Source organism: Pleurodeles waltl, chromosome 3_1, assembly GCF_031143425.1.
Source record: "Pleurodeles waltl isolate 20211129_DDA chromosome 3_1, aPleWal1.hap1.20221129, whole genome shotgun sequence".
NCBI classification, from domain to species: domain Eukaryota; kingdom Metazoa; phylum Chordata; class Amphibia; order Caudata; family Salamandridae; genus Pleurodeles; species Pleurodeles waltl.
Window position 1 is genome coordinate 127,694,530 of NC_090440.1, and position 24,260 is coordinate 127,718,789.

Sequence of the window (24,260 nt, forward strand, 5' to 3'; positions counted from 1 at the left end):
GCGATTCCCACACAGAATGAGGTGCCTTTAATCTCTGAGGCTGAAACATTTGCCCTACAAACAGCCCAGTCTGCATCTATAATTTAGCACCCCCTACAGATTCAGTTCCCAATTCATTTTGCTGCCTAATTGTGCATCAAATTTCATGCCTCAAACACAACAGGCATAGTGCATGTTTTTAAAACCATTAGGTGTAGTCTATTGACTGGCTTTAAGACTATTTTTGGATTCATTCCTTCCTTTATCAGATGTTTGTTTTCAAATTTGTTTGGTAGACTGTCAACTATACGTCTTATAGTTGGTTGTGCACTTATTATTTTTTACCTAGTGAAGAGCATAAGCCAAACTGAATGGCAACATTAATTAAAATGTGATCATACTAGACTGAATACCACTGTCTTGAAGCAATGGCATTCTACTTTGGAGGAAAACATGCTGAGAAGGTTAAGTGACATATTACACTGTGATGTGGTTGCCCTATCAATAAGGAAGCTATATTTGACAATGCATTAAGGCAGGTGTCTCCAACCTTTTCTGTCATAAAAGCTACTTACGGTCAGTGGAAATCATATTGAGCTACTAATATTATTAGTAAAGTAATAGTGACCCTACAAGAAAAGATTACATTAATGGCCACCCCATGCAAAATGACCAATGTGTCAGGCAAGATTGTCCACAGTAATGTGAAAATAGCTTGATCACCTTGGACAGAGTTAATATATGACAGCTATAGCTGCAGTGTCACTGGCATTAAGGTCATAATTTAAGTAATACAACTCCCAAACCTCATGATTTACCACTGAGGTATCAGCTATGAATATATTTTGGAAATCCAAACATTGTTCTTCAAACATTAGCTAAGTTTATGAGTTATACAGTCTTCTGATGTGAATACACGCTTTTCAATTTTGGGATACATATAGTAAAAAAAGCAAGCAAAGGGTTCTTGTTGGAAAATGGTTCTCTCTCAAGGGTAAATCCAAATATTTTTGCTTTCCTCCTTCTCTTTTTATGACTTCGTTTTTGTTGGCTTTAGGACTCTGAGCACTTTATGACTGCTAACCAGTGTGAAAATGCCTGTGCTTTCTCCTCTAAACATGATAACAATGGCTTGTACCCAATTGGCATTTTTAATTTACACATAAGTCCCTAATAGAGTGAACTGCATGTGCCCAGGACCTGTAAATTAAATGCTATTAGTGGGCCTGTATAAATGATTCTGCCACCCACTTAAGTAGCCCTTTAACCACATTGCAGGCCTTTCATTGCAGAGCAGATGTGTGTAGTTTTAATCTGCCGTGTTGACCTGGCAAGTTAAACCTCTTGTGAGGCCTAAACCTCCCATTCTAATACATATGTCACCCCCTAAGGTAGTCCCTGGCTGGGCACCCTAATTGCAGGGCACATTGTATTTAAAAAGGAGAACGTGTACTTTTAAGTTTTACATGTCCTGGTAGTGAAAAAAAAAACAAATTTGATTTTCACCACTGCAAGGCCTATCTCTCCAATAGAATGACATTGGGATTACTTTAATACAGCTATCTAAATGTAATTCCCAATTGTGAAGAAATAGACTTTTCAAGTTTGTGTCTCTGGACTCACAGTTTAAAATCAGAAGTCATGGTGAAGTCAGATTTTAGATTGCAGTTCTGAAAGTGCCACTTTTAGAAAGTTGTCATGTTCTTACTTTAGCCATTTAGTGCCTACTTCCTGTCTCCAATACATGTCTGGGGTGGGGTGACAGCTAGGGTAGTGCATTCCCTATATACAACTCCATACAAAGGGAGCTTAGGTATGACTGATGGCCATCCACCGTCTGATGGGCATCATGGGCAGGATGGGAGGGAGGGGTTGACACTTGCACCTGAATGGGCAGCGTCCTACCCCACACAAAGGGCTGCATACCCCTTGCAGTGTGTCTAGAGCCAGGCAGGAAGGGAGGATCTCTGTGCACTTCAAAGAGCTTTCTTTGAAGTTTCCCCTACTTCAAAAGCACAACTGGGTATAAGTACTGGACCTCTGACATCACCAACTCAGTATACTTCTGGACCTGTGGATACTCTGCCAGGAAGAAGGACTGTTGTGTTGCAACAAGGACCACCACTCTGCTGAGCCACTACTCTGCTGGACCCCTGCTTTGCTGAGCTGACCTTCTGCTCTCTCGCCTGGGAGAAGGCCTGGACCTGCTTCTCTACATCCCTGTTCTGAAGTCTCATGGACCCAAAATACTTCCAACCTACCTGCTACATCTCCTGGCCATCAAGAGGCACCTCTCCAGTCCTGGGCCCTTGGAAGTCATTTTTGCCTCCTGAAATTAAACTTTTGGGCTCATAGTGACTGCGAACGGAAACATCTGCACCAAGACTGCGCCGCTCACTCGAAACATCAGTGTGAGCAGCCACAAGTTCATCTGTTCGCACAGCAAGTATTGCTGCTCATAACTTTGAGGCTCCAGGCCTCCCGTCTCTGATGCCCATCAGACTCTTTGCACCCGCAGACCACTGCTATCGACACTTTCCTTGCTCCCCACAAACTTCTTCCCCGCAAACGGGACTCTTGGTCCAATTCTTGAGAAGGTTAAACTTTAGCTGGACTTAACTTGGACTGTATCTGACCCGCGTTCCATCGTGGTTATCCTGAACTTTGGACCTAACCTAGTGTAATGCGAACAGATACCCCCAGTTGTCACTTTATGACTCTAAGCACTATATTGCATTTTAATCTTTTAAAATTCACTTCTTGACTTCTCCTAACTGGATTTTTGTTGTTTTGTTCTTGTTTTATTTATTCAATTAAGCTCTCTTTTGTCTAACCTGGTGTGGATTAGTTTTGTTTGCTGTTTTCTCACTTTTACTGTTTGAAGTGTCGCACAAATACTTTACACGTTACCTCTTAAATTAAGCCTGCCTGCTCTGGGCCAAGCTACCAAAGGGTGAGCACAGGTTAATTTATGGTTTTTAGCTGACTTACCCTTACTAGGATTGTGATTGCTGCTTGGATAGGGTACATACCTCTGCCGACCAGAAACCCAATTTCTAATTTGGTAGGGTGGGCCCAACACAGGACAGCTACTTACAGGTAGCTAGAGAGCTACCAGTAGCTCAGACGCTACATGTTGGAGAAGCCTGTTCTAATGCCATCACCTGTGGCATCACCTGTGCGATTCACAGTAATCATCTGACCACCATCAGTTTCTTCGTTCTCAGATTTTATTGGTGTTGTTTTGCACAATGCTTCAAGAGCTGGATGTGGTGGCCACACAGCAGGCTAATAACCTGTGTCATCTTTGAGGAATGTGTGACTATAGGGCACACAAGGGCCCCCCATCAGGTGATATCTACCCACTATTGGTGTACTACAGCTTTGCAACAATGATACATCCACAGGCAGTACCACACATGCAATAATTATCATTTTGTCTGAATGTGAATGATTGCAGATAATATTCGCAGCACTGAGGGATATCAGTCCTGAGGTAGGCAGCGGACAACCTCGGGCCATAAGGACAGCAGGAGCATGTTGACCCGAGGGACCAGAGACCCATGGCAACCCCTATTGCCCATTAGTTTTGGTTTTAATATCCCACCTTAAGGTAGCTAGGCGTAAATGATAAAGGATGGGTTTTACTGCAAGGGACTTGTAAAGAAATGGCTCCCTGTTGCAGTTACCCCCCACTTTTTGCCTGATACTGATGCTGACTTGACTGAGAAGTGTGCTGGGACCCTGCTAACCAGGCCCCAGCACCAGTGTTCCTTCACCTAAAATGTACCATTGTATCCACAATTGGCACACCCTGGCATTCAGATAAGTCCCTTGTAACTGGTACTTCTAGTACCAAGGGCCCTGATGCCAAGAAAGGTCTCTAAGGGCTGCAGCATGTCTTATGCCACCCTAGAGACCCCTCACTCAGCACAGACACACTGCTTACAAGCCTGTGTGTGCTGGTGAGAACAAAATGAGTAAGTCGACATGGCACTCCCCTCAGGGTGCCATGCCAGCCTCTCACTGCCTATGCAGTATAGGTAAGACACCCCTCTAGCAGGCCTTACAGCCCTAAGGCAGGGTGCACTATACCATAGGTGAGGGTACCAGTGCATGAGCACTGTGCCCCTACAGTGTCTAAGCAAAACCTTAGACATTGTAAGTGCAGGGTAGCCATAAGAGTATATGGTCTGGGAGTCTGTTTTACACGAACTCCACAGCACCATAATGGCTACACTGAAAACTGGGAAGTTTGGTATCAAACTTCTCAGCACAATAAATGCACACTGATGCCAGTGTACATCTTATTGTAAAATACACCCCAGAGGGCACCTTAGAGGTGCCCCCTGAAACTTAACCGACTATCTGTGTAGGCTGACTAGTTTTAGCAGCCTGCCACAAACCGAGACATGTTGCTGGCCCCATGGGGAGAGTGCCTTTGTCACTCTGAGGCCAGTAACAAAGCCTGCACTGGGTGGAGATGCTAACACCTCTCCCAGGCAGGAATTGTCACACCTGGCGGTGAGCCTCAAAGGCTCACCTCCTTTGTGCCAACCCAGCAGGACACTCCAGCTAGTGGAGTTGCCCGCCCCCTCCGGCCAGGCCCCACTTTTGGCGGCAAGGCCGGAGAAAATAATGAGAAAAACAAGGAGGAGTCACTGGCCAGTCAGGACAGCCCCTAAGGTGTCCTGAGCTGAAGTGACTCTAACTTTTAGAAATCCTCCATCTTGCAGATGGGGGATTCCCCCAATAGGGTTAGGATTGTGTCCCCCTCCCCTTGGGAGGAGGCACAAAGAGGGTGTACCCACCCTCAGGGCTAGTAGCCATTGGCTACTAACCCCCCAGACCTAAACACGCCCTTAAATTTAGTATTTAAGGGCTACCCTGAACCCTAGAAAATTAGATTCCTGCAACTACAAGAAGAAGGACTGCCCAGCTGAAAACCCCTGCAGCGGAAGACCAGAAGACGACAACTGCCTTGGCTCCAGAAACTCACCGGCCTGTCTCCTGCCTTCCAAAGATCCTGCTCCAGCGACGCCTTCCAAAGGGACCAGCGACCTCGACATCCTCTGAGGACTGCCCCTGCTTCGAAAAGACAAGAAACTCCCGAGGACAGCGGACCTGCTCCAAGAAAAGCTGCAACTTTGTTTCCAGCAGCTTTAAAGAACCCTGCAAGCTCCCCGCAAGAAGCGTGAGACTTGCAACACTGCACCCGGCGACCCCGACTCGGCTGGTGGCGATCCAACACCTCAGGAGGGACCCCAGGACTACTCTAAGACTGTGAGTACAAAAACCTGTCCCCCCTGAGCCCCCACAGCGCCGCCTGCAGAGGGAATCCCGAGGCTTCCCCTGACCGCGACTCTTTGAATCCTAAGTCCCGACACCTGGGAGAGACCCTGCACCCGCAGCCCCCAGGACCTGAAGGACCGGACTTTCACTGGAGGAGTGACCCCCAGGAGTCCCTCTCCCTTGACCAAGTGGAGGTTTCCCCGAGGAACCCCCCCCTTGCCTGCCTGCAGCGCTGAAGAGATCCCTAGATCTCCCATTGACTTCCATTACAAACCCGACGCTTGTTTCTACACTGCACCCGGCCGCCCCCGCGCTGCTGAGGGTGAAATTTCTGTGTGGGCTTGTGTCCCCCCCGGTGCCCTACAAAACCCCCCTGGTCTGCCCTCCGAAGACGCGGGTACCTACCTGCAAGCAGACCGGAACCGGGGCACCCCCTTCTCTCCATTCTAGCCTATGTGTTTTGGGCACCACTTTGAACTCTGCACCTGACCGGCCCTGAGCTGCTGGTGTGGTGACTTTGGGGTTGCTCTGAACCCCCAACGGTGGGCTACCTTGGACCAAGAACTAAGCCCTGTAAGTGTCTTACTTACCTGGTAAAACTAACAAATACTTACCTCCCCTAGGAACTGTGAAAATTGCACTAAGTGTCCACTTTTAAAATAGCTATTTGTGAATAACTTGAAAAGTATACATGCAATTTTTATGATTTAAAGTTCCTAAAGTACTTACCTGCAATACCTTTCAAATAAGCTATTACATGTAGAATTTGAACCTGTGGTTCTTAAAATAAACTAAGAAAAGATATTTTTCTATATAAAAACCTATTGGCTGGATTTGTCTCTGAGTGTGTGTACCTCATTTATTGTCTATGTGTATGTACAACAAATGCTTAACACTACTCCTTGGATAAGCCTACTGCTCGACCACACTACCACAAAATAGAGCATTAGTATTATCTATTTTTACCACTATTTTACCTCTAAGGGGAACCCTTGGACTCTGTGCATGCTATTCCTTACTTTGAAATAGCACATACAGAGCCAACTTCCTACATTGGTGGATCAGCGGTGGGGTACAAGACTTTGCATTTGCTGGACTACTCAGCCAATACCTGATCACACGACAAATTCCAAAATTGTCATTAGAAATTGATTTTTGCAATTTGAAAAGTTTTCTAAATTCTTAAAAGACCTGCTAGGGCCTTGTGTTAGATCCTGTTTAGCATTTCTTTTAGAGTTTAAAAGTTTGTAAAAGTTTGAATTAGATTCTAGAACCAGTTGTAGATTCTTAAAAAGTATTCCAACTTTTAGAAGCAAAATGTCTAGCACAGATGTGACTGTGGTGGAACTCGACACCACACCTTACCTCCATCTTAAGATGAGGGAGCTAAGGTCACTCTGTAAAATAAAGAAAATAACAATGGGCCCCAAACCTACCAAAATACAGCTCCAGGAGCTTTTGGCAGAGTTTGAAAAGGCCAACCCCTCTGAGGGTGGCAACTCAGAGGAAGAGGATAGTGACTTGGAGGAAAATTCCCCCCTACCAGTCCTATCTAGGGAGAACAGGGTCCCTCAAACCCTGACTCCAAAAATAATAGTCAGAGATGCTGGTTCCCTCACAGGAGAGACCAACACCTCTGAAATCACTGAGGATAACTCCAGTGAAGATGACCCCCTGTTAGCCAGGATGGTCAAAAGATTGGCTTTGGAAAAGCAGCTCCTAGCCATAGAAAGGGAAAGAAAAGAGATGGGCCTAGGTCCCATCGATGGTGGCAGCAACTTAAATAGGGTCAGAGATTCTCCTGATATCCTAAAAATCCCCAAAGGGATTGTAACAAAATATGAAGATGGTGATGACATCACCAAATGGTTCACAGCTTTTGAGAGGGCTTGTGTAACCAGAAAAGTAAACAGATCTCACTGGGGGGCTCTCCTTTGGGAAATGTTCACTGGAAAGTGTAGGGATAGACTCCTCACACTCTCTGGAAAAGATGCAGAATCTTATGACCTCATGAAGGGTACCCTGATTGAGGGCTTTGGATTCTCCACTGAGGAGTATAGAATTAGATTCAGGGGGGCTCAAAAATCCTCGAGCCAGACCTGGGTTGATTTTGTAGACTACTCAGTAAAAACACTAGATGGTTGGTTAACTGGAAATGAAGTGTGTGACTATGTTGGGCTTTATAATTTGTTTATGAAAGAACACATTTTAAGTAACTGCTTCAATGAAAAGTTGCATCAGTATCTGGTAGACCTAGGTCCAATTTCTCCCCAAGAATTGGGAAAGAAGGCAGACCACTGGGTCAAGACTAGGGTAACCAAAACTTCCACTGGGGGTGACCAAAAGAAAGGGGTTACAAAAACTCCCCAGGAGAAAGTGGGTGACACTAGAAACAAAGAAAAAGAGTCCTCTGCAGGCCCCCAAAAACCAGAACAGGTGGGTGGGCCCCAAGACACAACCCAAAACAAAGGTGGGTACCAGGGTAAGAACTGGGATGCCACTAAGGCATGGTGCCACAACTGTAAACAGTCTGGGCACCACACCAAGGACACTTCTTGTCCCAAAAACAAACCCCAGAACAAAATTCCAGGGGTAACCAGTGTAGCCATTGGAGATGACTCCTCAGATGAGGAGGTCTTCATAGCTTTCAACTGGAAAATGGGCCCAACAGGTGAGTTGGAGATTCCAGAGGGAAGTAGACACTTCCACCACCTACAGGTGAATGGAATCCCAGCCACTGCCCTGAGAGACACTTGTGCCAGTCACACTATTGTGCATGACAGGCTGGTGCTCTCAAACCAGTACATCCCAGGTGAGATGGCCAGAGTAAGAGTTAGCCCAGACAGGGTCACTAATAGGCCTGTGGCTCTTGTGCCCCTAGAAGTGGGTGGAACTTTTAGCTGGAGAAGGGTGGTAGTCAGTACAGACCTCCCCCTTGATTGTCTCCTTGGAAATGACTACCCAGAGGTTAGTCAGAGCCTAAGAGAAGAACTGGTCCAGGGCCAGTCCTCTCCCAAGGATTCTGGAGTGCCTGCCTCTGCAGTAAATGCAAGTAGGCCCCAGAGGAAAAAGAAAAGGAAACAGAGTAGGAAAGGTGGACAACCTTTAGCCAAGGTTCCAGCAAGCCAAGGAGATTCTGCTCCAGTAGGGGAGAACTCCAAAAATGGCTCTGATAAAGTCCAACCTGACCCACAAGAAGTCCTGGCTAGTCAGGCAACTGTTAAGCCTGAGTGGGTGGCTCCTCAGCTAACAGAAGAAAGAGTGGAAGAAGGGTGTTTACTACAAGATGTGGTAACCCCCCACTCTAATACAGCAGACAGGCACCCTGAACCCAAAGAAGCCTGTAACTTAGCCCCTTCCCTTGTAGGTGAAGAGCTAAAGGTGTGGTTCTGGGCACTGACAGCTGTCAGTGGCCTCTGCTGGGTGTTAGCCTTTATGGCTGCACTATCCTTGGCATGGTGGTCTGACCCCATGCCAAATAACAAGTTAGGCCCCCTGACCCTGTTGGTCATGGTGGGGTTACTCCAGCTCTGGGTAACCTCTTTGGGTAAGCTAGGGGTGACCCTGGCTAAGATAAGATTAGCAGAGGTGGATACCTCTGACCTCAAAATAGAGAGAATGGGTGAAGACATAAAAAGCACAGACAAGAGGCAGTTCAGACTAGGTCCTATCACTGTGGAAGTGGGTCAGTTCCCCAGAGGGAATGACCTGAACAGGAGGATGTAAGGCAGAGTAGGCCCTGCAACAAACCAGCCATTTCCTCTACTCTTCCTCGCCTGACAGACTAGGAAGACTCTTCCAGCGTTGGCTGAGTCTCCTGGCCTGTGGGCTGGGGGGGGCTTGTGTAAAGAAATGGCTCCCTGTTGCAGTTACCCCCCACTTTTTGCCTGATACTGATGCTGACTTGACTGAGAAGTGTGCTGGGACCCTGCTAACCAGGCCCCAGCACCAGTGTTCCTTCACCTAAAATGTACCATTGTATCCACAATTGGCACACCCTGGCATTCAGATAAGTCCCTTGTAACTGGTACTTCTAGTACCAAGGGCCCTGATGCCAAGAAAGGTCTCTAAGGGCTGCAGCATGTCTTATGCCACCCTAGAGACCCCTCACTCAGCACAGACACACTGCTTACAAGCCTGTGTGTGCTGGTGAGAACAAAATGAGTAAGTCGACATGGCACTCCCCTCAGGGTGCCATGCCAGCCTCTCACTGCCTATGCAGTATAGGTAAGACACCCCTCTAGCAGGCCTTACAGCCCTAAGGCAGGGTGCACTATACCATAGGTGAGGGTACCAGTGCATGAGCACTGTGCCCCTACAGTGTCTAAGCAAAACCTTAGACATTGTAAGTGCAGGGTAGCCATAAGAGTATATGGTCTGGGAGTCTGTTTTACACGAACTCCACAGCACCATAATGGCTACACTGAAAACTGGGAAGTTTGGTATCAAACTTCTCAGCACAATAAATGCACACTGATGCCAGTGTACATCTTATTGTAAAATACACCCCAGAGGGCACCTTAGAGGTGCCCCCTGAAACTTAACCGACTATCTGTGTAGGCTGACTAGTTTTAGCAGCCTGCCACAAACCGAGACATGTTGCTGGCCCCATGGGGAGAGTGCCTTTGTCACTCTGAGGCCAGTAACAAAGCCTGCACTGGGTGGAGATGCTAACACCTCTCCCAGGCAGGAATTGTCACACCTGGCGGTGAGCCTCAAAGGCTCACCTCCTTTGTGCCAACCCAGCAGGACACTCCAGCTAGTGGAGTTGCCCGCCCCCTCCGGCCAGGCCCCACTTTTGGCGGCAAGGCCGGAGAAAATAATGAGAAAAACAAGGAGGAGTCACTGGCCAGTCAGGACAGCCCCTAAGGTGTCCTGAGCTGAAGTGACTCTAACTTTTAGAAATCCTCCATCTTGCAGATGGGGGATTCCCCCAATAGGGTTAGGATTGTGTCCCCCTCCCCTTGGGAGGAGGCACAAAGAGGGTGTACCCACCCTCAGGGCTAGTAGCCATTGGCTACTAACCCCCCAGACCTAAACACGCCCTTAAATTTAGTATTTAAGGGCTACCCTGAACCCTAGAAAATTAGATTCCTGCAACTACAAGAAGAAGGACTGCCCAGCTGAAAACCCCTGCAGCGGAAGACCAGAAGACGACAACTGCCTTGGCTCCAGAAACTCACCGGCCTGTCTCCTGCCTTCCAAAGATCCTGCTCCAGCGACGCCTTCCAAAGGGACCAGCGACCTCGACATCCTCTGAGGACTGCCCCTGCTTCGAAAAGACAAGAAACTCCCGAGGACAGCGGACCTGCTCCAAGAAAAGCTGCAACTTTGTTTCCAGCAGCTTTAAAGAACCCTGCAAGCTCCCCGCAAGAAGCGTGAGACTTGCAACACTGCACCCGGCGACCCCGACTCGGCTGGTGGCGATCCAACACCTCAGGAGGGACCCCAGGACTACTCTAAGACTGTGAGTACAAAAACCTGTCCCCCCTGAGCCCCCACAGCGCCGCCTGCAGAGGGAATCCCGAGGCTTCCCCTGACCGCGACTCTTTGAATCCTAAGTCCCGACACCTGGGAGAGACCCTGCACCCGCAGCCCCCAGGACCTGAAGGACCGGACTTTCACTGGAGGAGTGACCCCCAGGAGTCCCTCTCCCTTGACCAAGTGGAGGTTTCCCCGAGGAACCCCCCCCTTGCCTGCCTGCAGCGCTGAAGAGTCCCTAGATCTCCCATTGACTTCCATTACAAACCCGACGCTTGTTTCTACACTGCACCCGGCCGCCCCCGCGCTGCTGAGGGTGAAATTTCTGTGTGGGCTTGTGTCCCCCCCGGTGCCCTACAAAACCCCCCTGGTCTGCCCTCCGAAGACGCGGGTACCTACCTGCAAGCAGACCGGAACCGGGGCACCCCCTTCTCTCCATTCTAGCCTATGTGTTTTGGGCACCACTTTGAACTCTGCACCTGACCGGCCCTGAGCTGCTGGTGTGGTGACTTTGGGGTTGCTCTGAACCCCCAACGGTGGGCTACCTTGGACCAAGAACTAAGCCCTGTAAGTGTCTTACTTACCTGGTAAAACTAACAAATACTTACCTCCCCTAGGAACTGTGAAAATTGCACTGTGTCCACTTTTAAAATAGCTATTTGTGAATAACTTGAAAAGTATACATGCAATTTTTATGATTTAAAGTTCCTAAAGTACTTACCTGCAATACCTTTCAAATAAGCTATTACATGTAGAATTTGAACCTGTGGTTCTTAAAATAAACTAAGAAAAGATATTTTTCTATATAAAAACCTATTGGCTGGATTTGTCTCTGAGTGTGTGTACCTCATTTATTGTCTATGTGTATGTACAACAAATGCTTAACACTACTCCTTGGATAAGCCTACTGCTCAACCACACTACCACAAAATAGAGCATTAGTATTATCTATTTTTACCACTATTTTACCTCTAAGGGGAACCCTTGGACTCTGTGCATGCTATTCCTTACTTTGAAATAGCACATACAGAGCCAACTTCCTACAGGACTTTTTTATTTTTTTCACACAGATCCCAAACTGCATCAATGGTGATCTCAGCACAACCTTCAAAGTGCTCTTGACGTCTTTTGATGAGCCCATGCGCCCTGTTACAAACTGTTGGTGGATGAGACGACCCTATTTTAAAGCATGACACCTGGGCAGGTGTGTGAAGGCGTGTCTCAAATTTTACATAATACCCTCGACACTCAGAACAGGCAGGCTCTTTCGCATAGGTAAATGCCTTGGAACTTTCACCTACATTATTTCCAGATAATTTGTTCTTTTTGTTTTTCAAAATGCTTTAACAACTTCGTCTTCAATGCCTCCAGTGACACCCTAACATCTTATCCACATGTGGTTTCAGTGTCCTCGTTTTTTGAGAGTCTTAGGCTTCCTCAGCGTCTATGTCTGCAGAAAACCTGCAAACATCCACTAAAGTTTAAATTTTTTGGTTTCATTCACTCCCGACGTTTTCTCATTGGTGCTGCAGGTTTGAAATTGTCAATGTGATTTCATAACAAAGCGAACTTAATAGAGACAGTCAGAAACTGGTACTGTTTGTTTATCTAATCTTTTTTTTTAATCAACCTTTTGCTTTTAATCCCTTTTGGATTCATTTTTGGACCTTTTCGTACCTAACCACAACAAGTAGAAATAACCTATTATAACCTAGCTTTTTTCTTTTTATCATTGTACATAAATAGATACATGTACGTGTTTATAGAGTAGGCTTCATTATCATTCTGGGGATGATATAATCATCATATATTTTTCATTTTGGTAGCCACGTTTTGCATTATATCTGCTCATTTCTTCAGATGTGAGTGTTTACTTAAAAATACACAGTTGCCAATATGGTTTAAATATTTGTTTCCGTGCAATGTGATTACTCAACTTGCTCAAATATGTCATTTCGTCTTTTGTTCTAGCATAGCCTAATATCTCGATTTTCAAGTTGATACTACAGAATATAGATATGAACACGGGCGCAAATAGACCAGCATTGTAAAATAAAGGGTTTACAGCCTTCTCTTACTTTTTCTCTTCCTAATGTATTTCATTAAACTGATGAAAGGTTGTAACCCTTTATTTTACATCAAGCTCATTTCATCACATTTTGACGTACCATTCCTCATCCTCTTTAGCCTACACAAAACCAACATATACAAGCATTGGCAAAGCCAAAAGGTCTTACCTATTCAGGAGCTATTGGCCTTGGCATTGTGTTTTTGCCATGTTGTACACTAGTGTGGCTGCTATTCAACATTGCTAAAAGTTAGCATAGTGTAGTGTCAGAGTGGAGTGGGGGAGTAGAGTGTTGTAGAGTTGAGTAGAGGGAAGTAGAGTTCAGTGGTTTAGTAGCAGAGAGTTTTGTAGAGTGGAGTGGGTTGTAATATGGTGGAGTGGGTTGGAATGGATTGAGGTAGTGGGGTGGATGTAATAAGAGTACAGTGGGTGAGTTGGATTGGAGTAGAGTGGGGTGGATTGAGTCGAGTGGGGTGGATTGGTGTTGGGTGGATTGGTTTGAAGTGGTTGCATTGAAATGGGATGAGGTTGATTGGATTCGGGTGGACTGGATTTGCTGGACTGGAGTGGGATGAATTAGGTTGGATTGGGGTGGGTTGTTTGGATTGGAGTGACAGGGCTGGGGTGGGGTGGGGTGTATTGGGTGGTGTGGATTGGATTGAAGTGGGGTGGATTAGATTGGACTGTACTTGGGTGGATTGGAGTAGGGTTGATTGGATTCACTGAACTGGAGTGGGGTGGATTGGACTGGAGTGTGGTGGACAGGATTGGAGTGAGGTGGGAGTGGGATGGTTTGGATTGGGTTGGATTGGATTGGGGTGGGTTGGATTGGAGTGAGGGGAACTGGAGTTTGGTGGGCTGAATGGATTGGACTGGAGGGGTGGAGTGAACTGGCATGGGTGGGGTGGATTGGATTGGGATAGAGTGGGTTGAAATGGAGTGGAGTTGGATGGATTGGAGTGAGGTGGATTGGACTAGGGTGGATTGGAGTGGGGTGGATTGAGTTGGTGTGGGTGGATTGCATCAAGGTGGGGTGGATTGGGTTGGTGTGGGAAGAATTGGATTAAGAGGGGATGAATTGGAGTGGGTTGGGCTGGATGGATTTACTGGAGTAGGATGGACTGAACTGGGATGGGGTGGGGTGTATTGGATTGGGGTTGGGTGAATTGTAGTGAGGTTGTTTTGAGGTGAGTGGACTGGGTTGGCGTGGGGTGGATTGGATTGGAGTGGGGTGGGAAGGGGTAGATTGGAGATTTGGGTAAGCTGGATGGATTACATTGGAGTGCAGTGAAATGAACTGGGTTGGGATGGGGTGGATTGGATTGGATTGGGGTAGCGTTGGGAGGATTGGAGTGGCGTGGAGTGGGTGGATTGGAGTGGGGTTGGGTGGTGTGGGGTGGAATGGAATGAAATGGGGGTGGGGTGGATTGGGTTTGGTTGATGTGGACTGAACAGTGTGAACTGTATTGGCATGGAGTGGGGTGGGGCGGGGTGGGGTGGATTGGAGTGGTGTGGATTGGATTGGGATGAGGTGGATTGGATTGGCATGGGTTGAATTGGATTGGAGTGGGACAGGGTAGATTGGAGTGGAGTGGGGTGGATTGCATGTGGTTGACTGAATTGAGTGGGGTAGATTAGGGTGGGGATAGATTGGATGTCATGGATTGGACTGGGTAGATTTGACTGGGGTGTGGTGGATTGGGTGAGGTGGGGTGGGGTAGGGTCGATTAGAGCAGGGTAGGTGAAATGGAGTGGGGTTGATTGCAGTGGATAGTACTGGGGTGAGGTGTGGTGGATTGGATTGGAGTGGGTTGGACTGGATTGGAGTTGGGTGGATTAGATTGAGTTGGATTGGATTGGATTGGGGTGGGTGGATTGGATTGGAGTGAGGGGAACTGGAGTTTGGTGGGCTGGATGGATTGGACTGGAGGGGGTGGAGGAACTGGATGGATGGGGTGGATTGGATTGGGATAGAGTTGGGGGAAATGCAGTGGATTTGGTTGGATTTGAGTGGAGTGGGGTGGATAGGAATAGGGTGGATTTGAGTGCAGTGGATTGTGTTGGTGTGGGGTGGATTGCATTGAGGTGGGGTGGTTTGGGTTAGTGTGAGAAGAATTGGATTGAGAGGGGATGAATTGAAGTGGGTTGGGCTGGGTGGATTTACTGGAGTAGGGTGGACTGAACGGGGGTGGGGTGTATTGGATTGGGGTTGGGTGAATTGTAGTGAGGTTGAGGTGAGTGGACTGGGTTGGCATTGGGTGGATTGGATTGGAGTGGGGTGGGGTGGCTTGGAGAGGGGTAGGCTGGATGGATTACATTGGAGTGTGGAGAAATGAACTGGGATGGGATCGTGAAGGATTGGATTGGGGTAGAGTGGGTGGATTGGAGTGGAGTGGAGTGGCTTGATTGGAGACGGGTTGGGTGGAGTGGGGTGGGTTGGATTGAGATGAGATGGTTTGGATTAGCATGGGTTGAACTGGATTGGAGTGGGACAGGGTAGATTGGAGTGGAGTAGATTGGAGTGGGTGGGGTGGATTGAATGTCGTGGATTGGCCTGGGTAGATTTGACTGGGGTGGGGTGGATTGGGTGAGGTGGGGTGGGGTGGGGTAGGGTCAATTGGAACGGGGTAGGTGAAATGGAGTGGGGTGGATTGCAGTGGACAGGACTGGGGTTGGGTGGGATGGATTGGATTGGAGTGGGTTGGGTTGGACTGTATTGGAGTGGGGTGGATTGGATTGGAGTAGGCTAAATTGGATTGGTGTGCATTGGTTGGAGTGGGTTGGATTGGATTGGAGTGGGTTAAATTAAGGTGGATTAGAGTGAGGTGGATTAGACTGCAGTAGTGTGGATTAATGTGTACTGGATTGGACTGGAGTGGGGTGGATTAAAGTGGACTGTATTGGAGTGGGATGGATTGGGGTGGTGTAGGTGGATTGGATTGGAGTGAGGTGAGGTGGAATGGGTAGCAGTGGATGTGGTTGAAGTGAGGTGGAATTGATTTTGAGTGGGTGGATTGGGTTGGATTGGATTAAAGTGGGGTGGATTGGAGTAGGGTGGGTTGGACTGGAGTGGGGTGAGGTGGGTTGGGCTGGAGTGGGTGGGGTTGTATTGGAGTGGAGTGAATATGAATGGAATGGGCTGGGTTGGACTAGAGCAGGGTGGATTGGTCTAGGGTTGGTAGATTGGAGTGGGGTGGATTGGAGTGGAGTGGATTTGGGTGGGGTGGGGTGGATTAGATTGGGGTGAGGTGTATTGGATTGGAGTGGGGTAGATTTGACACGGCTGGATTGTGGTGGATTGGATTGGTGTGGGGTAGATTAGAATGGGGTAGGGTGGGTTGTGGTGGATTGGAATGAGGTGAATTGGGATGGAGTGGGGTGGATAAGACTGGAGTGAGGTGGATTAGATTGGATTGGGTGCTAATTAGAGTGGATTGTTTTGGATTTGAGTGGGTTGTTTGGGATTGGAATGGGGCAGTTTGGAGTAGGGCAGTTTGGAGTGTGGCAAGTTATTTTGGATTAGAGTGGGGCATATTGAAATGGATTGGAGTGGGACAGGTTGTTTTGGATTGAAGTGGGGCAGATTGGAGTGGGGCAGATTGTTTTGGATTGGAGTGGGGCAGATTGGAGTTGGGCCAATTGTATTGGGGTGAACAGTTTGGATTGGAGTGGATTGGTGTGGGGTGGGATGGGTGGAATGGCATGGACTGTAGTGGGACAGATTGGAGTGGATAGATTGAGATGCACTGCACAAATATGTGTTAGAGCATCATTTCAAAAATTACATATGAGGAAGAAACATTGTCAATTTGCAATATTTAGGACAAGATAATAGTCATCTTTTGAGAACCGCACCCACTGGAGCAAAAACAAAAGAGTGCAAAGTGAGAAAATACGGGACTTGGCAAAATAAAAGAAAGTTAGCTATAGTTAATAAAACATTGCAATTTTGTTTGTCTTGCTGGCACCGTTTTTGCCCGTCGCTAGCATTGAATAAAGGTGATTTTCCATCTTCACTAAGAATAAAAGTAAGATTTCAATTAAAATGTTTTGCCATAGATGCTGGGAAAATCTATCTAACTTGATACTCGGAAGAATGTATTACTCAGAGAACAAAACATGTTCAGTATTTCGAATGACATGATTACTTGCCTCAAGTTCAAAATAATATACCCTGGTATACTTCCAACACATGCTTCCAAATGGCCAGGCCTGGCATTACCACATCCTTAAACTAATTCGCCTTCTCTGTATGTTTCTTATATTGTTGTTTTCAATTGACGACCCTTCTTTCTACTGCACGAAAAACACTAATACAGCCATAAACGGGAGTGGCTGCATTGGGATTGCACATTTTGTTGAGACACATACACTTCTAATATATCCTCTGAGCTAATTTAGCCAGAGAATATATTATTTGGAGAAATGTACTTCAAATGAGACAAAAACTCTTTAAGTCAGTGCTTATTCTTTACTGCCTGTTGCTCTGTCTTGTTACGAGAGGCAAATTAAAAGAAATGTGAAAATACAGCGCCAAGAAAAAAACCTGCAGTTTTTGCAATACATTTGCATGTTACTACATCAATTTACTGGTTTATTCTTTAGCCAATAACGGCCAGTGAGTACTGATACGTACACGCTCCCATCATGAGTTTGTGCCTATTTACAGGTGGTAAATCCGCACCCGGTATTATTTACACTAGGGATATCAGTAATATAGAATGCTGATATTGCAGGGTGGGCTGTTGTCAATGGAGTGTGGAATGATTTAAGAAGTTGGTTCTACTGCACCAATATTCATGTAAATCTTTGTCTTTTTAGGGGGCAAACTCCACAGCACAGCCGCAATGAGAGCCTAATGGCCACATTGCCATTTTGGTGCCACAGGAAGGTCGCCATAAATCAGCGAAATTCCCTCCCCGCCAAACGGGCCGGCTATTTTAGGGGTGAGCGAGATACCAGCTTTTCGATGGCCGAGACTCAACTGGCTCTGTTGTCAGAAACCTGACCCAGCAGCCCGTCCAAGACAGGGTCACTGGGTTGCAGTGCCTCCCCTCTGTTTAGGGGGTCTCGCCTGTCACTCATTTTCGCACTCATGTATAGTGGACCCACACAGGAAAACATTAGAATAGCACTGAGGTGCAAGGAGAAACCTTGCTCAGTGTTAGCTCTACAGCAGAAACAAATCCTGCATGGGAGTCAATTTTCACTAAAACTAAAATGCCGAATTAGTGACACACCTTCTCGGCACACTACTGGCATTAGCAGGCCCAGCGGTTGCACTGAAAGAGGTGAGTTGACTACCAGGCAGATAGGGCTCTCAAAATATGCCAGGCTGTTCCCTGCAAGGGCTAAATGACCCCTTACGTGTTTTAATTTGTCGATGATTTTTCTGCACATAGAGGAATGTAAGCACCCCCATTTTAAAAATGTTCCAAGTGCAACAATTCACTTTTCACTTTCCACTCGTACTAAGGCATTGATGGAGAGCCAAGGGTCAAATGCATTCAAATTGTGCATTGTACAACTCTTCAGTCGGCCAAAAAAGCTCACTCGTGAGAGCTCAGTAGATGTAGTAGAAACGTTATGTGTCTCTCATGCACATTAAATCTATTAGGTGTTAGCCTGTCAGACATTTACATAAATATCTATGTTTAGTGAGTTTCCAAATACAGCCAAAGGAACGTGGACATTTTCAAATCAATTTAAAGCAACAGGTGACTTGTGACACCCATTATTGTATTAAAGGTTTAAATAATATGATATAATAGTGTTAATAAAACCTACTTGCCTGGTAGTGTACTCAACATGTGATGTTTGATTGTCAAGAAGATATCTAGACGTCTCAGCAAAGGTTGCAAGAATCAAATGGCCATGGAGTTTCAACTTTACTTTAACCCCTATGAGCAGGACAATTGCATACTGGTGGTAAAGGTGGAAAGTTCTGTGCTGGTGTGCTGTTGGGCCTGGCTCTCTCTGCAGTGTCACCACAAACGTTTTGCCTACACCTCTACTGAACCGCCTTTTGTTGGCTTTTAGGGCTCTGTGCATTTTACCACTGCAAACCAGTGCTAAACTGCTAGTGTTTTCTCCTTTCAACATGGTAAAATTGGCTTACACCCAATGGGCACCGTTAATTTACTTGTAAGTCCCAAGTAAAGTGCTACTGCTAGTGGACATGTAGCACTCATTGTGCCACCCACTTGGAAGCCTTTTTAAAAGGAATAAAGTGTTCCAATACTACTGATTGATTTCCAGCTGTACAAAAATTGTAAGTTCCATGAGCGAGACTGAAAAAAGTAACAATAACAAGTAACTGCTAGTTATGCAAGTCAATCCAACACTGCTGATCGACAGGAAATCAAGCTAAAAGTTAATAAGTAGTCCACAAACCATTTTTAAAACATGGACGCTGTATATGTTAACAGTAGTTGGTCGTTGCTCTCGAGGAGGGCTAAACACCTGTAAAGGCATGATATATGGATGCCTTTAACAAATAAAATGAAGGGAATTTTGAAACTCAAGCCCATGAACAAATGAATGTGGTGGGCATGAGATGAGCATGAATAAAGCCCAAAGAATAGATAACAACAGGTCAGAAGCGGTGGCGCACTTGACCTAAAAAGGGGACACCCAGACCCCTTTTTAGTACACTCATGGACCTGTGTATACTATAGAAGGACTGTCCTGCTGCCTATGGCCTGCCCTGCTTCTAAAAAGGAAGACTCAACCTGTTTCTTTCACTCCAGCCTCTTCGAAGTGACTACAAGGGCCAGCTGTCTGACCTCCTGTTTAAAGCTACAGGGACATAACAAGCTCCAGAGGCCTTCCTGAAATGTCCAGCTGACCTACTGTACTGGCCCTGCAACTGGATCTGCCATAGCCCTGTAAGTTCTGAATGCCAAAGTGGTGCCTCCCCAGGTCTTGGGCCCTTAGCTAGTATCAGAGAGAGTGCCACCTTGCCTAACTGAAGGTTCCACCTAATCCAGTGTGAAGTAATGCGAAGCCTCACAAAGCCTCACCGCACAGCTGCCAGCTTGTCAGAACTGATGTTGCACAATGCACCTCGAAGCAGAACCTTGCATCCCAGCATCTCACTAGAAACGATGCAGCACAACGCAACTCGAAGTAGGGCTTGCCTCCCAGGACCAATCAGCTCCTCATTGAAACCAATGCAGCGAGTTAAAAGTATAAGCAGGGCCTCACATTGTAGCCCTTGCAGCTCCTCATTGGAACTGAAACCAGTCAACACAAAGCTTTACTGTGCATACTGCACACCAAGGACATGAGGTACAATCCTCAGCGGGCCAAACTTGGTCCTGCATCCGTACTGCGCTCCTTCGCTGTCAGCCGGAAATTGTGACTTTGTTCCCGTCCAGCATGACCATAAACCCTCAGTTGGCTCTTTACACATTTGTGAGCTACTTTAAGCTAAACCTACTGATTAGTGTTGTCATTTTAGTGTCAGATATTTTTACTTTTTAATTGGTGTGAGATTTTTCTTGTGTTGTGTTTTCACTTTATTGCTGTTTCTGTGCTGCATAAATACTTTCTACATTGCCTCAAAATCAAGCATGACTGCTTTTGTGTCAAACTACCAGAGGGTTAAGCACAAAGATAATTTTGTGACCTTTGCGGTTTACCCTGGCAAGGACTTTATCTTTTGCATGTGTATAGTTTTACCCCCAACCTGATTTCTGACACCTGCAATACTTTAAATACACAATATCAGCACTTCCCTTACATAATGAACAGGTACAGCACAGGGAGCAGTAGTGAAACCTGCAGACTTTGTGCGCTTCCTTGAGAACATTTCACTATTCACCTCGAGACAGAACAGGTCAATCAATGACAGTAGCAGTCCATGTTTTCCTCTCACATACAGAAGAGATGCCTGCCAAATAGCTACAGTGGGATAGCAGCGGTGAGGAGTCACACTTTACGTAGAGAAGTAACAGCATCAAAAGCAGATGTGTAAGGTCCCTACACAAACACAGAAAATGTAAAATACTGGCACATGAAGTGCATAGTTCACTCAAAAACAGAACATCTACACTATAGATTAGTCCTGCACAAGTTTAAGTGACAACTAGAAATCAAGTGCAAAATAGATCTGTGCAGTGTGTAAACAGGAACAACAGGCAGAAGAAATACAGTGCCATGATACACACGACTGGTGCAGTATAAGCCATAGCAGCACACCCTTCCCTCCACACAGAAAAGGGATAGCACACACTGCTGACATCCAAGCTTTTATGCACACAAAGCAGGTACAGTACACTCAGCAACAGTACAAGCTTGATACAGGCCAGCTTTTTAACCTGGCACACACCAGATATTTTCCTGTTTGGCAGACGGTAGCGGGCTGTGCAATCCATTTCATAACTGTTTCATTGCTCTGTTGCCAGGCTGTCTGTTTCTCAAAGAGCATGTAAAAGTGATCATCACACTCAAGGCTGCTTTTGCAACGCTTAGAAGTGTCTCAAAAGCATCCTTCAGAATGCAGTAACTGAGTAAATAAAATGTGCTACTTGTATTTTATAGCCCTGGGTCACATTCTTGTTACTTTTTTTTCAGTTTAAGGTGATCCTCCTTGACCTCTCAGCAGCATTCGACACCGTATCCCACCATACTCTTATAAAGATGCTTCATCACATTGGAGTACAAGGAGTTGCCCTCAAATGGGTTTCATTCTTCCTCACCAGAACAACCTAGAGAATCCTCCTACCACCTTTCACCTCTTAACCCAAGAACATTATTTGTGGCTTGCCTAAAGGCTTGTCCTTCAGCCCTACACTGTTCAACATCTACATGACCCCCTTGGCCAACATTGTCAGGACCCATGGAATGAACATCATATCCTATGGAGACAACACCCAGTTCATTTTCACTATCAGAAGACCCCTTCACTATGAAGGTCAACTTCCCCAGGTGCATGACAGGCATCGCCGCCTGGATAAATAACAACTGCCTAAAACTCAAAACTCAACACAGATAAAACATAAGGGCTGATCTTCTGGAACAACACCTCCTTGTGGAACGACTCCTGGTGGCCAACCGAACTAGGACCAGCACCCACTCTGATAGACGACACTCACAACCTTGGCATCATCCTGGACAGCAAGATCACCATAAAAAAACAGATCAGCTCAGACTCCTCCGCCTGCTTATTCACTCCCTGCATGCTTCATAACATCTTCAAATGACACCCTGTCAACACCAGATGAGCTGTCACTCAAGCCCTAGGCACCAGCCATCTGGACAACGGCAATGACCTCTACGTAGGAATAACCGCTCACCTCTTGAAGAGACTAGAAACCATGCAGAATTTAGTGACCAGACTCATCCTCAACCTCCCCAGACAGACTCACACCCCCCCACCTCAAAAAGCTCCCTGGCTCCCCATTCAGATGTGATGTCAATTTAAGATGCTGACTCACACCTAAAAGGCCCTTCATAATCAGGGACCAGCATATGTCAACCACTGACTGAACTTCCACCAACCCTCCAGATACCTGTGATCCACTACCCTATCCCTCACACACTGCCCGCATCTCTCGAAGCAACAGTGGAGAAACCCTGAAACAACCACCTCTTCACCTACAAACCTCATCCTTTCCTCTGGAATTCAGGAAAGGACTCAAGACCTGGTGTTCATTCTGAACCCCTTAGCAGTTATGTTCTCAGCACCTGGATACACTTGTGGGTGATTAGCTGTAATCTATAAATGCTGTTTGATTTATTGATTGATTGAGTGAGTCCTAAGCTCAAATATTCTTTTAAGTCTGAGATATATATGATTTAAAATATGTGAAAATGCTTTTGGAGTTGCTTGTTCAAGTCTCCGTTGTGCTATATTTGCTGGAAAGGATGTGGTACAGTACAGCATACATGGGCATCTTCGTTAAATCTATAGGGCCTACAGTGGATCACATGTGTATACACACACACACACACATAATCTCTCACAAAATATGGCAACTTTTTCAAAAAGCTTTACATGTTTATGGAGTTCAAAACCAAGATGGTCTCCAAAATTCCCTACTTCACAGTTTGTAACAGAGCAGATCAAAGTTATTTCACCTTCAATTCGTCCAACTGCATATAATTGCAGCAGTTTCAATGGTCGAGTGGTGGCCATCAAAGGCATCTCAGTATACTTAGCAATACTCTAGTTCTTCCAACTTCTGCTGTACTAATCATTGTATAGCTGTAGTTCTACTAATAGGAAGTACAATATACCTCACACAGAGGACAGGTGGAGCAATGTGAGCAGAAACTCAAGTATTACACAGACTTCACACGTAGTGTTAGGGGCTGCTAAAACAGCATGGTATAGTACAGCACAGACAGCTGCATTTCACGTTTTGTTCATCCACACATAACAGCTTACACCGTACAACATGCTAACAATTGGGTACATAAATCAACAGGGAGTTCTGAGGTCAAAGTCTCTGTGGTGTGTGAGTCTGAGACTGGGGCTCTGAGCAGCATGGCACGCTTAGGTCCTTTGTTCCTGAAGGAGGTACATTTCAGGGGAGGAGTGAATGTGCTGGAAGATAAATTCAGAGGAGGTCAATCAGAAGCCTGGTAGCTACTCGGGCATAAAAAAAAGAACCTGGCAAAAGTGACTGTAAACTGGCCGCACATCCAAACAACCAGAAATCAATTCAGAGGTGCTCAATAACACTATAACACATCCGTTGCCACCATGTGTGAGCTGGAAATTCCAGTAAATATAAACATTGAGTAATAGTGGAGCACTCAAAAATTAAATTTACAAAGTTTAAATGTAGTACCTTATAGGACCATTTAGGGAAATATGTTTAAAAAAAACAGTAATAAATCAAGGAAAAGACTGTATCATCAGTCATGTGAAAACATATGAGTATTCAAGTTCAATTCAAATCAATTAATTATTTTAATGTTGTTAAAAATTCTATGAAAATTCTACAAATTACATTGTAAGATCCAAAGAAAAAAACAGAATGGGATACCCAGAGCAATTTTGTAGATCAATTCCAAAACACAAAAAATACAGAAACTAGTGTCCATTCCTATGAAGTTCCATTCAAAAGTGAGACTCCCAGAGTCCACAATCTGTAGAATATGTCAATCAATATAACTCCAGTTCCTCTTGAATGTATATCCTGTAGTCCAATCTGTTATCCTGTGTCCATAGAAGGTACTAGACTTCAAATCAAATGATGCTTATAGCCGACATGTGTTTCGTCCCATAACCGAGACTTTATCAAGCCTGGTAATATATTAGCAATAGAAGATCAATATTTGTAATATCGTATAAAACCATATATGTTTGTTAGTCTTATTCATGCTAGACACTCCCGAGTTAATGTATAACAAGTGATAACCATCAAAAAGGCACCCTAAAGTCCAGTGCGCCACAGAGGCAGTGTCCAAAAACAGAGACCCTAAAAAT